Here is a 13,382-nt window from a genome sequence, read left to right as displayed (position 1 = left end):
TCCCCATTCCTGTCTCTCAGTCTTCAGTTCCTCCCTCTACATTAGGCAGGCAGAGTGTGGGCAGATCTCTACAGACCGCTGCTCTTTTACGGAAAGAAGGGAAACACACAACCGCAGTCTCAGGCAGATGGGCTCCGCGCTGCCCAAATCCGAGCGCGGAGTGGGAAAAACTAGATTGCTGGGAAGTCTTCCGAGGGAACAGGAGGCCAGCTCCCGGTTTCCGGGGAGAGCCAAGCACGCAGCGGCAAAGGGTTCCCGAAGTTCATTACCCCGTGACTTTGTGCCTGTCGCTGCGGACTGGGTCCCCTGTAATATCTCCAGAAGCGCTCTGACAGGCAGCCACGGGGAGGGGAATAGGGCGTCCCTGGCCCACTTAGCTTTTCCCCCAACTCCTGGCGGGGTCTGACGTCAGCCATGTGCGGGGAGGGGATGGAAAGAGGGAGGGGGTTAAATGCTAATGATATTAATGAACCTCCAAGCGGCTCCCAAAGAAAATGCAGGCGCTCTCGGAGCTGAGGAGTTAGAGTATGAATAAGGGAGTGTGGCTCTGTGCGTGCGAGGTGGTGAGGACAGTGCTGCTCTCGTAATAAAAATGAATTATTATATTTCATGGCAAGGGGGAAGGGGAGGGGAGCTGGAGCTTTCTCAGAACGCTTTCCCCCTTCTCTCCAGAGCGCCAGACAGATTCGTGGAAGAACTGGGTGGCTGTGTGCTTGTGTGTGATTGTGCGCGCCGGATATGGCCATGTGAGTTGGTTCATTCTTGGTCTCGTGCCCCTTCTGTTGGGTAAAACTTGGATCTGGTCCAAGGTGAGTAATTATTCATTTTGCAACTATCTACGGAACGTTATAGGCGAGGACACTGTGTGCGTATTTGGGGCCTGGGATGGGGTTTGCCGGAGGCTCCGCGTTCCCGTGGCCTTCGCGCTGTCCACTTGGGCACCAGCCGCCGGGAGGGTGCCGCCGGCTTGCCGAAGTAAAGCCCATCCGGAGCAGGGCGAAGCTATTTCGCCTCCATTATTTCTGCACTGGAGCGGCTGGAGGGTAGAGCTTGCCCTCCCGCTGCCCGTCCCCAGCGGGCTTCGCTTGCCCCCCACCGCCCCAATTCAGGGTCCAGGGATTCTGGAGAGCTTCCTCCCCCGCCTTAGACCCCTACTCCTCCCGCCCGCCTTTCCCGCGATTCCTGTGCTCTCTCCTGCCCTGGATCCTGTACCGCGCTGGGAGAGCGCACGCCTAGACAGCGGTGATCCCCGATCTCTAAGAGATTAATTCTTACTAAAGCTCTCCCAGCAGCTTGAACTTGTCGAACAAGAGCTTGCCAGCCTCACCTCCTGGCGTGGGCTTGGCCAAAGGTCAAGGGTCACACCTCCTGCTCTCCCGCCCTCCGCTCAAGCTCTGGGGGAGGTGAACAGATAGTAGCACTCCGCAATTCTACCCGCCCGCTCCCCGTCCCACTTTCTCCAGACTCGATGTCAACCCGGGCTTTCGATCAGAGTATGTGTGTGCAAGTGAGTGCTTGCGTCCCCCGGACCCTCGGAGGGCGCCGCAGTTCCTCGGCCCCGGAGGTTCAGGGGCGAAGGCTGTGCGCTCCTGCTGGCGGCCGCAGCACGTGACCGCAACTTTCCGCCGCGGCCTGGGCTGGGCCTGGAGCCCCCGCCCGCGCACGCCACGCACCAGAGCCCGCGTCCTTGCTAGTGCCGCGCAGCGACCAGGACTCGGGCCTGGGGACACTCGGAAAGAGCAAGAAAGGGGACAACTACCTCCCAAGTTATCCCTCCTCGGTTTTTCGAAGTGGGACGAGATCAGGGAAATGTGGAACAAAGCCACAAACCTGAGGGGATTTTTAGGAGACAGGACAATTAGTCAACATTGTTGACAACCAAGTTGGGCAGACTTGTGCTCAGCTAGCCCTGCCCGAGACGTGGTGCAAACTCGAACTCCGCACCTAGCAAAGTATATGATTTCCCGGCGGCGTTTGAGGAACACAGTTACTGTGCCATTTTGGAGCCTGGGGCTCCGGCTTCCGCCAGAGACACTTGCCACCACCCCCCACCGCTACCACCATCACCACCTCCACGTGGGCGCAAAGGGCGGCGCTTGGTTCAGGCCGAAGAACTTTATAGAGTAATTTAAGATGAAGGTCAAAGATGAAGGCCGGCGTGGAAGACTAGGCCCAGGCCTGTCTCCAGGGGAGAAGTTTAGGAGTCTGTGGCTAGGAGACCTGGAAGCCGCTGTGCGGGTGCTGGGGCTTGGAGGTAGGAGGACTATGGTTCTAGAGGGTCCAAACCACCGGTTTCCCTACTCCAGACACTCTTGCCCTACTGACTCAGTTGTAGGCACCAAAACTTGTGGAAAATACTCCCGAGGCTTACCAAATTGTCTCAAAGTCAAAATGGGAATATCCCTTCTTACTCCTGCCACCAGCCTTGAATCAAGCAGGGTGGCAAGAAGAATTCCACTGAATAGAAACACACACACACACACACACACACACACACACACACACCATCCAGCCCTGGCAAAAGACACAACATGCGCATACACACCCACAGCATGTTCTGCCCTCCTGGCTGTAATTATGCGCGCGCTTTGCATAACTCACAATGCAGTTCTGAAATCATCATGATGACTTTCTGGCATGATTGGTTCGGTGGCAACAGCAGCTACAAGATCCAGGGTAGGCGGGAGGGGCTAGGGCCCAGCTGCCCACCAGGTCCAGGAGGAGCCTGGCACCAGTGTCCGCTGGCTTCTACTCACTGGAAGCTGCTACAGGACGCAGGGACCTCGGATCTAAGGTGTAAGAAACTTGGGACTCTTGTGGTCGCAGCTCAGAGAAGAAAGACTCTTCAAGGTAGGGACTGTTACTTTTCATCTTCCTATCCATAGGCTTGAGCACGCTGCCTGATTCATAGTAGGTGCTGCATAAACATTGGGCAAATGAATGAAGGTGAATGCAGCCTGCAGATTTCCCAAGAAGTCACTGGAGGCACAGCAAGGCTAATCACTGGAAGCCAGGAGGTGGGGCTTCAGGCTCTGTCCCAACTAGCTGTGTAAATTTGGGCAAGTGACTAGACCACTGTGGGCTCCAGATCATTATCTGTAAAATGATTAAGTCCTGTTCAACCTTAACTTGCAAAGATTTTTCTTGTGAGTCCACAAAGAGAAGTGATTGATGAGGGGCAAATGCCATGTATCTCAGAAATACCTTTTAACAGAGACAAGATGTTAAGTTCAAGGATGAGTTTATAAAGTTGACTTGGAAAGGGTGTGACCACACCCCAGAGGTTCTCAAGCCTTTCTGACCAGGTCCAAACATAGCCTCTAGCATAGTCTTTATCCTCTTGTGAGTATGGAGTTCTCAACCAAAACCAAAGCAAAAAACACAGGGAAGACATCTTTTATCACAGGATGTTTACATTTTGGTCAAGGAGATAAGAAATAAGACCTTCAGAAGGATGATGGAATCTAGGGGTCTCTGTCCATCCAGCAATCCACCCCATTCATCAAACACTGAGCACCCACTATGTGCCAGAGATTAATGACATGACCCCTTTCTCAAGGAGTCTACAGGGAGAGCAGGCTCATAAAAGGTGATAAGTGCTTTGGACTGGACTGAAACACAGGATATTCTGGAAAAATACACAAGGGACCCTAAACCAGTGTGGAGTTGGGAAGGCTGTCAATGCCCTTGGAAAACCGGTTATATGTTAGGGGAATCTACTGCTTCTGAAAACTGTCTTCTAGTATAGCTCACTCTCTTGCTAATCCTCTTTCTCATCCATTTAAAAAGGGAGGTAGAAAAACAGAAGTAGACTCACAGACATAGAAAACAAACTTATGGTTGCTAAAGGGGAAAGGAAGGGGAGGGATAAATTAGGAATTTGGGATTAATAGATACACACCACTACATATAAAATAGATAATCAACAAGGACCTACTGTATAGCACAGGGAACTATATGCAATATTTTGCAATAACCTATAACAGAAAAGAATCTGAAAAAGAATATACATATATAGCTGAATCACTTTGCTGTACACCTGAAACATTGTAAACCAACTATACTTAATTTTAAAAATGTTTTAGAACAACAAAGAAAGGCGGGAATTAGAGTCCTGTGAATTAGATTGCATGAGAGAGGCATGGGTGCAGGACACCCCTCTAGCATCAGATTATTTGGGTCTGACCTCTAGATCTCCATTCACTTAGCTTCCCTTAAAAACAGTGCCATTTTCTCCACTAAATGCCCCCTCCAACATTCTAAATTAGAACAGTGAAGTAGAAAGGAAAAGCTTTCCCATCAGCAAGCAAAGCTAAATAAAGTTGGTGTGGAACAGAGACTCCCCTCCCCAACCAGTGATCAGCCCCCTCTCAGAGGCTATCCTATCTCCAGAGATTCATTCCTTTAAAATTCCCCTCACCTCAAGGACAAGCAGGGTTGAGAAATACCCAGACCCAGAAAATGTCTGGCAAAACCTACCAGTTAAGGTTGCCTGAGGTTTGATGTTCAGTTTCCAGAAGACCCTGACACAAGTTTTGTTTGTTTACATGAAGGAGAAAGTTGATTTTCATTTGCTTCCAGGTCATAATTCAACCTATACTTGCTTGTTGCTTCCCCAGTGGATGGGGAGTGAGACAGAAGGTGGGTCATAGAGCAGAGTGTCCAGCTCAAAGTAGGTGCTCAGTGAGGGCTCACTAACTGAATGCAAGAAGCAATCTCACCAGGCTTGCTCCTGAGTCTGCTGTGGATCTGTCTACAAGTGGTTTGGCTCCTATCTAACTCTTCTCATAAAGAAACATTGAGAACAATCCAGAAAAGAGGCCCAGGTGCTCCAGAACTGAACTGGTGCTGAGTTGTGGAGTTCTTCCTTGACATTTTCTAGAACTCTGTCATCTAAGAGTTGTCTGTTACTCCTTACTAACAGCACCCCGCCTCTCTCATACAATCTAGTATTGGTGCTAACAGCAGCAACAATAAGAAAAGGCCACGTGTGACGGGCTCCTTTTTTTTTCTTTCTTAACAAATAACAAATTGTGTCTCTGCATTTATTCACACACTCTCTTAGGGCCATATCAGCAGAGGAAATTCAGGTCTAGGGGCAGGCTGGGGATTAGAAGTTTACAGAGTCTCACTACACTTTTATATTCATCTTGCCCCAGGAACAATCAAATAGAAACATCTTTCTCCCATATTTTACTTTATTTCCTACATACAATATTTTAATTGTTTATATCCTGCCTTGTTGCAGGAAGAATTTATTATGGCTCTCATGTCAAATTGCTTTAAGTTAAGACCTGGGCTCCCTCCCTATAAGATGACTCACCTGAAATGTATTTAAAACAGAAACAACCAGAGACGTTACCAGGAACAAAGGAACAAGAAAATAGTGTCCCACAGAAAGATATGTCAGCAGAGACAAAGCTGCCTGTTTCTTATTTCCTAACGGCAAGAGTAAAAAGTTTAGAGGAGACGTAAGGGATACTCAGCTCTCCAACTAGACAGGGAGCTCCGTGAAGCAGACTGATTCATCTTGGGTTGCCAGCCCCTAGCACTCTGGCACACAGCAGTGCTTGATAAATGTGGAATGTATGGGTGACGCTGCCTGATGGTACTCACAAGGAAAGCTGAGGCTTGAGGTGGAGGACTTGCCTTTGCTCTGCCCCAGCAATGGGGAGGACAGGCAGTAGGCACAGGTCCTCTAGGCCCCCAAACCTTGGGAAGAGGTCAGTTTTGGTTTTCTAAAACAAAAGAATGACTAGAGAAACAAGAAAGACTACATCCAGGGAAGGATTGGCCACCAAGCCTCCTTCAACCTCCTAATTTCCTGTGAACTGCACAGTCCAACTTGGCTCCCATTTAGCCCAGAATTATACAGCACACAAACCAGAAAGGATCTTAGAGATCAGTACTCATCTAATTTCATCATTTTACAGATGAGGAAACTGAGACCCTTAGAGACAAAGCTTGTACTAGGTCACTCATCTAGAGACAAAGGCCAACCCCAGAACCCAGATCTCTTCATGCTGAGTCTAATGCTCTCTGAAATATTAATTCCACTGCATTGAGCTACCTCCCATTTCCCAGAAGGGCCTCTAGAAGCTCCAATTAAGGCAATTTCATTCACAAGTGAAGCAATCGGAATTAAGAAAAGTGTTTTGTGCATCTTGAAGCAATAGTTCAGGATTTCTGGAACTTCAGACTCTTCCACTTCACAGATTTTTCTTTACATTCTCCCTCTGCAAGTACTTAAAATTTGCTGTGTCCAAATGGATAGAAAATGTGTGAGGTCTCTTTCTGTTTTGTAGAAGGGATGATGTAGGCTACAAGAGGAACCACTTAGAGACACTAATTGTAGATGCTGAGAAAAAGGTCAATAATTAGATTGAACAATTAATCACAGAATTTGATCAGTGTGGATTGCCAATCTGGGCCTTTCAGATTTTAAAAACATCTCTCTATTCCCTCCACAGCAGGTTTAGAACCTGCTTTATCCAGATTACTGTTTCAACACTAGTAGAAACAATTGTTATGTAAAACGGGATAGCCCGGTTTAAATGTGGCTAACGTATTTGAGAATAAACTACAATTCTATTCTTTATTCCGTCAATAAGTATATCAAGACCACATATTCGATCTCTGCCAATGCAGTGAAAAGCATCATACATTCTAGTATGCTTTGTTTCTAAATGATCTAGTTCACACAGTACTCTGTTGTCCGCCTATTCTAGTAAGTAATTTCAGAATTCACATCACTTACAAAGATGCCAAGTGGCTATTTAGGGAAGTCTGATTCAAAAAAAAAAAAAACCCTCCAAAACAAAACAAACCTCCCCCTCTCTTCTCCCTCCCCCAAACCCCACGTGTTTTGTGCAAGACGGAGTCAACCAGTGGGATTCACAGGAGGTCCCCAAGTCAAATGCTGCAGCTGCGTTTTAAAAAAGGGTTGGATAAACTACGGCCGTTAATAACATCTGTATCTATGCAAGCTAAGATGATGATAGGGGTAATCAGATCTCATGCTTCAGGGCATAAGATGATTGCCTGCTGGGAGAAGGAGGATTTAGGCTTTCAGGTATAGCAGTGCACAGCTCAGGAGGTAGGTTGTAGACATTTCTCCAAGTCTCTAAAATTTCAGGTGTAACTGACATGATTTTGAAATAGATGAAACATTTGAAATCTAGTGTTTCTTTCAGATCAGGACATTGAATAATTAGATATTTGAAATGCCCACATGTACCACATATAACGTATATGTATCTCTCTATAGATAAGATAAAAATATTTAGATGCCTTTTTTGAAGGCTGATGTTTTGACCATCTTTAGTGCAGAGCAGATGCTTAACAGATGCTAAACAACAATGAAAACAGTGGAGGTAACTCAACTTTAGTCCATGCATTTATGATTAGCTAAAATAATGTATAATTACCCAAGCACTCATAATAGCACATATTTGGATCCCTAAATATATGTTTTCCAGTTGCATTAGCTAAATAATGATTGGAGTTGCATGTTTGGAGTGTACAAGGAATGTATTCATTTTAATGTCCTGATCACTAAAGTAATTTTTAAAACTTAATATTTGTCTGGAAGTGAGAAAGGAATTGCACAAAATAATCTTAACTTCTCTTTCAATTTCTTTAATATTTTCAAACCCTAGGTGGGTGGGCACTTTAGGACAGTTGTACAATTTAATCACTTTTGAAAACACTGCAAGTGTTGAGCAGGGTTAAAGAGCTCTATTTATTTAGACATGTAAACCCATGCTGCAGGACATACAGAATCAGACAGTGGTCCACATTTCGAGACATGTAGAATCTTTTGAAGGAGTTGATTTCTAACTAGAGTCTTTTTGTCATGAAATACATTCTTGTTACTGGCTTTGTCACTATTACTAAACCATTCACTTCTGTTCCACATGGAGGGACTGTTCTGAAGGATATGGTTGTTAAACGCAATTTTAAAAATGATGCACATAAACAGTTTAAAAGCGGGGTGTGTGGAACAGTTTAAAAGCGGGGTGTGTGGAAATCCTGCAGCTGTTTGGCTGCAGACAGGCATGGGAAATCAGTCAGAAGCCCAAAGCATCATAGTTAATAACCATTATTCGGTTGTCTGGGATGTTTGTTTAAATACTATTGACACTGTGTATGTATTGTCATCTTCTCTAAATTGTAGCTCTTAACCACCGAAATCTTGTTAAAGACCACCTAGGGTTTCCTCTGTATGATGCTGAAGTGTGTATTCACCTGATGGATAAACAAAAAACAGATTTTTTTGTTTTAACTTTTCTCTCATGTGCAGCTAGCAGGAAATTTTCTGGACTAAAGAAAGAGACTGAGTGAGTACAGTAGAAATAGCTGTGGAGTCCCAACCTTTGTATTTCTCCTCTAGTGATAGAAAATGAACAAACCCATCAACTGATTAATACAATTCAGTTCTGCTTAAAATTCACAGATCTGTTTGGTATGAGACTGTATTTTAAAAGACATACTTGCCATTAAGTGTGAAGAAATCAGTAACTATTCTTTTCATCAACAGCATGTTAGGATTTCCCCCCCCCCCATTTAGATTTTGCTTATTTAAGTGAGGTCATTTGGGGGAAGAGTGGCTCTGGTGGGTGGGAAAAAAAAAAAAATCTAACAGCCCGACTCCCAAATTGAAAGCTACAGATCACGGGCCATTCAGTACAAAGCGTTTTATATCTTGACTTATGAGGGGACAATAGCCGGTCTTACAAAGACCCCACCTGTGATTTAGCACGGTTGACATCTTTGTTAAGGAGGAGCCGGAGGGCAGAAGAGAAACAAACACGTGCACCATCCGGAACTTGTTACCAAGACCCACCTTCAAGAATGTTTCACGTCGTCCCTGAGGTCTTGCTAGGTTTTTTAAATTTTCCTTATAGCTTTTTGAAAAGGAGGTGAGAGGAGAGAGAGGAAATGAACGTTGTCCACGCTAATTGACCCAAAGCGCTGGACTTAACGGCTTGCAAGCGACAAGCTGTTCCATTTTACAGACGGATAAATGGAGATAAGGTCTACGAAGTGTCTGGCTCAGCAGGTGCCGGGGATCCGGGATCCCCGAGGGGCTTCGGGCCGCCGGGTTAGGGGCGCGGAGGGCGGCGCGGCCGCGGGTGGGACGCCGAGTGTCGGCCCCAACCTTCAGGCCGGTGGCTTTTTGCTTCCTTCCCGAAGGTCGCTTCTGACAAATCTATCTATTTGGGGCAAATTGTCAGTGAGAAACTTCCGCTCGAACTGCCGTGGACAAAACCGGCTGTTTGAAAAGGGTAAATCCCGCGGCCCGGCGAGGCCGAACAATGGGCCGCTGGTGCTGCTGCGGCGGGGGCAGCCGGGCGGGCCGCACAAAGGGCGGATTAATTGGGGCCGCGGCTGAGCGATTCGCGCTAGCTCCACTCAGCCCGCACCGCGGGGCGCCCCATTGACTGGGTCCCGAGCCCCACTTTTCACAAACTCCAAACAAAAGTCAATTTCTTTTTTATAAGGCGGCGGAGGGGGCTGCGGCCAAGATTCTCCTCTTGCTCCTTTGCCTCCTTGCTGCAGAGGGTGGGGTTGTAGTGGGGGAAACTGGAAGGAGAGGGGCGTGGGGGAGCCCGGGAGTGGGAGGGGACGCGGGTGTGGCTGCCGCATCCCTGTCCCCCCCTCCGCTGCCACCTCCTGGCTGCACCCACCTTCCGGGCAGGACCCTAGATCCCTGGCTGAGGCGTAGTAGCTTCAGAAAAACGTGGACGGGGTGATGGCAAGGACTGTGGTGAGGCTTGGGGGCACCAGGTTGGGGGAAGTGCTGGCAGGTGATTTAGGAGGAAGGGAAAGAGACGTACCCTTGGTATTCTAAGACCTTGGGAGGTGTGACCGTTCATCAGATATTTACTGAACAACTACTATGGTCCTGATAGGAGGGAGACTAAAACGAGTTTGCCCTCAATTTACACACAATTTGGGAAGGCTGACTCCTAAATCAATAAGCAGGTGGGGGAGAAGGGGTGCCAGGATGGGGGCCCCAAAGGAAGGCGTCACCATCCCTCTGTAAAGTTATGAGGTGGACTTGCCCATGTAACATCTGGGACAAGATGCCTAATTACTTTGCAGATACATGGTAGTGTTAGAAGTGACAGTAATTTTAAAAAACCAAATTGTAGGATTAATATTGTCACTGGTCTGAAAAGCACATATGGAGGGACCAGGAGTTCATCTCTTGTTTCTCTCCTTTCAAAATAGGAGAATGAGTGCAGAAGTCTCTTTCTAACACTGTTGTAAGCTGGGTTGGCAGTGGCTGCATACAAGACAACCCAGTCCATGTGGTTAGTGCAAAGGCCACATTCTTCTTAGAGGACCGGCTTCCCAAGTGAATCAACAGGGAGGAGGGACTACGTGCTGGTGTAAGGGAAGCCATTTGTTGGGTGGAGGGCTGGCATGTGCTAAGAGATGATATCCCAATGTTTTTATTTCATGGGGGATGCTTCTGCTCTTGGACCTGTAGGCACTTGTGTGCTCTGAGGCTGGCTAACTGAAGTCTTCAATAGCTAGGGTTTAGTATAGAGACCCTCCAAAGGCATCAGGTCAGGGTATTGGTGCAGTGAGAGGGGAGGCACAGTGAGAGAGGAGCTCTGATGGCACGTACCGAATCTGTGGCAGGCTCAATAAGAGGGGTGAGGAAATCCTTTGAGGATAGGCTGAAACATGGCTGGAGACAGAAAGTCCTAGACATTGACAACAGAAAACAATAGCAGCAGACAGACCTGCTGGCAGAATCCAACCTGGGCTCCTTTTCAACCCCAGTTTAAAACTGTAGATTTAAAATTATCTTCTCTGGGCCAGACTGTGAACCCTTCTAGATTTCTCTTGAATGAAAGTCAAAGGCAAATATTTATCTAAAGATGTCACAACTTTGAATTTCAATAATAACTTATCTGCTGATCTCTGGTGGAAATCTAGAACAGCTGTTACTCCATTGTGTATTTTGAATTTCCAGAAGATAAATTTGGGAATCAACATTTTTTTCCCCATCAATTCTCAGTATGTCTTCCTTTAGTTTATTGATGCCTTTGCAAATTCAAATCAAATAAATGACAGGACCTTTTGCTTATTATTATGAAAGTTCTTAAAACCTACCAAAAAATATAGTATTTGATCTTTATTGGCAAGTATGACTATGCTGAGTGTGTTCATGTCAGCAAAAGTTGAGTGAGGGTGTAAAGTCTGAGATGTCACATTATTAGGAAGAAAAAAGAAAATAGAAGTATGAGTCAGAGTGATAAAACTTCGACATTGAAGGAATCATTTAACAGCAATGTGTAGGTTTAGACAGAATTGATGACAGGATCTACTGTCTGTTAATAGAAAGCTTATGACCACAGCTTCTAAGAGCACCCAGCATGGTTGCTTATCATTTCTGTTTTACAGATGAAGGTCTTCTGAGAGGGGAACACGTAATTTTGATAAGGTCAACCCCTGAAAGGGGTAACGTACTGGCATCAGGCCTTTCCATCACTCACTCTGGTTAGCTTTCAAGGGCTTAAATTACTCTCTTGAATTATTTTGGAGTCACTTGATGTGAATATCATTAGAGGAAAGAAGCTTCTGGAGACCTGATTATAATTAATTGCTATTTTTTTTCTCTTACACTTGCTGGCTGAGCAAACACTGCTGGAAAGGGAGGATGGTGATCTTGGTAACCCCAGGCTTAGGTTGCCAGAAGAGTACAGAAATCTGACTTCTGATAATGGTAGAGCAGGTGCAAGTACAGCTCCAGATCTAGAATATGGTATTCATAAGCCAAAAAGAAGGAGCACTTGATCCAGGGATGGACTAGATTTAAATCAATAAGAGAATGAAGCCAAGATCTTAGAAATAACATATCTAACATTTGAGTGTGATTGTATCATACATATAAAATACTATATGAATACATCTGTATGATTTAAAGAATAAAATAAAATGACTGCTCTATCCCAGCAGGTACAGTAAAAAAAATAGAATCTCAGTAGTGTCCACAAGGAGACTCCTTTGTGCCCTCTTGGATTGCATCTCTCCTCCCTACCAACACACCAGAAATAATCACCACCCTGAATTGTGTTCTACTCATTTGCTTGCTTCATAATTTTACTACTTATGTATGTATCCCTAAATAATATAGCATATATATATATTATATAATAATATATAATATAACATAGTTGTCAGTGATTTTTCTCCCAACACTGTTTAATGTTGGTATTAAATTAATTGTGGTACACTCACACCGTGTGGTTTCTTCATTCTCATTGTTGTATAGTAATCCACTGTGTGAGCATGCAACAGGTGATTGCTCCTCACTACTAGGAGTGGACATTCTCTTGTGCATGCCTCCTGTACACATATGCTAGAATTTCCCTATTGCAAGGTTGTAATGGTGTTCTCCTAAATCGTTTTCCAAAACTTTTATAGTTTCACCTTTCCACATCTAAGTCTTTAATCCAACTGGAATGAGTTTTTGTGTATGGGGTAAGGTAGGGATCCAATTTGGGTTTTCTTTTTTTCACAGTTGTTTAATAAATTTTCTTGGTACCATTGATTGAACCTTTTCTCTGTTTATCTCTAGTGCCTACTATATTATAAAAGCAAGTCACTACATATGCCTTGATTTATTTCCAGGTTCCCTATCATATTCCTTTGGCCCCTTTGTCTAGCCCTTTGCCAGCAGCCCATTCTCTTACTTACTATAACTTATATGCTAAGTCTTGATAACTGAGAGGGCAATTCTTCTTACCTTGTACTTTTTCTTAGGAATACTTGGCTATATTTGGCCCTTTGTTCTTCCATTTTAATTTCAGAATTAGTTTGTCAAGTTCCACAAAAAAATATTTCCGGGATTTTCATCAGAATTGGATTTAATCAATATGGGGAGAATTGACATCTTCATGTGTTGAAGCTTCCTACTAACAACTTGGTATTTATTTATTTAAGTCTTCTTTAATGTTTTTTTCAATAAGATATAATTTTTCTATGTAAATGAGGTACGTGACTTTTGTTAGATTTATACCTAGATTTATTATATTTTTGCTATATAATGGCATTCTTTTACAATTATATTTTCTTATAGTTTTGCTGTATGAAAGCATATACTGATTCAAAACGTCTCTTATTAATTCTAATAATTTTAACCTATAGTTTTCTTTGAGTTTTCTATGTGGCCAATAATATTATGTGTAAATATGACAGTTTTTTTATCTTTCTTTTTTAATCCCTAAAGCTTTAACGTATTTTCCACTTTTGTCATACTTATACAGGTTAGGACTTTGAATACAATATTGAATAGCAGTGGTAATGGCAGTAACTTTGCATTTTCTCTGATGCTAAAATGAAGTATATGATTGTGGGTGCAT

The sequence above is a fragment of the Neophocaena asiaeorientalis genome, unplaced genomic scaffold (assembly GCF_003031525.2).
Source record: "Neophocaena asiaeorientalis asiaeorientalis breed wild unplaced genomic scaffold, Neophocaena_asiaeorientalis_V1.1 scaffold105, whole genome shotgun sequence".
NCBI classification, from domain to species: Eukaryota; Metazoa; Chordata; class Mammalia; order Artiodactyla; family Phocoenidae; genus Neophocaena; species Neophocaena asiaeorientalis.
This window is presented reverse-complemented; position numbering follows the sequence as displayed.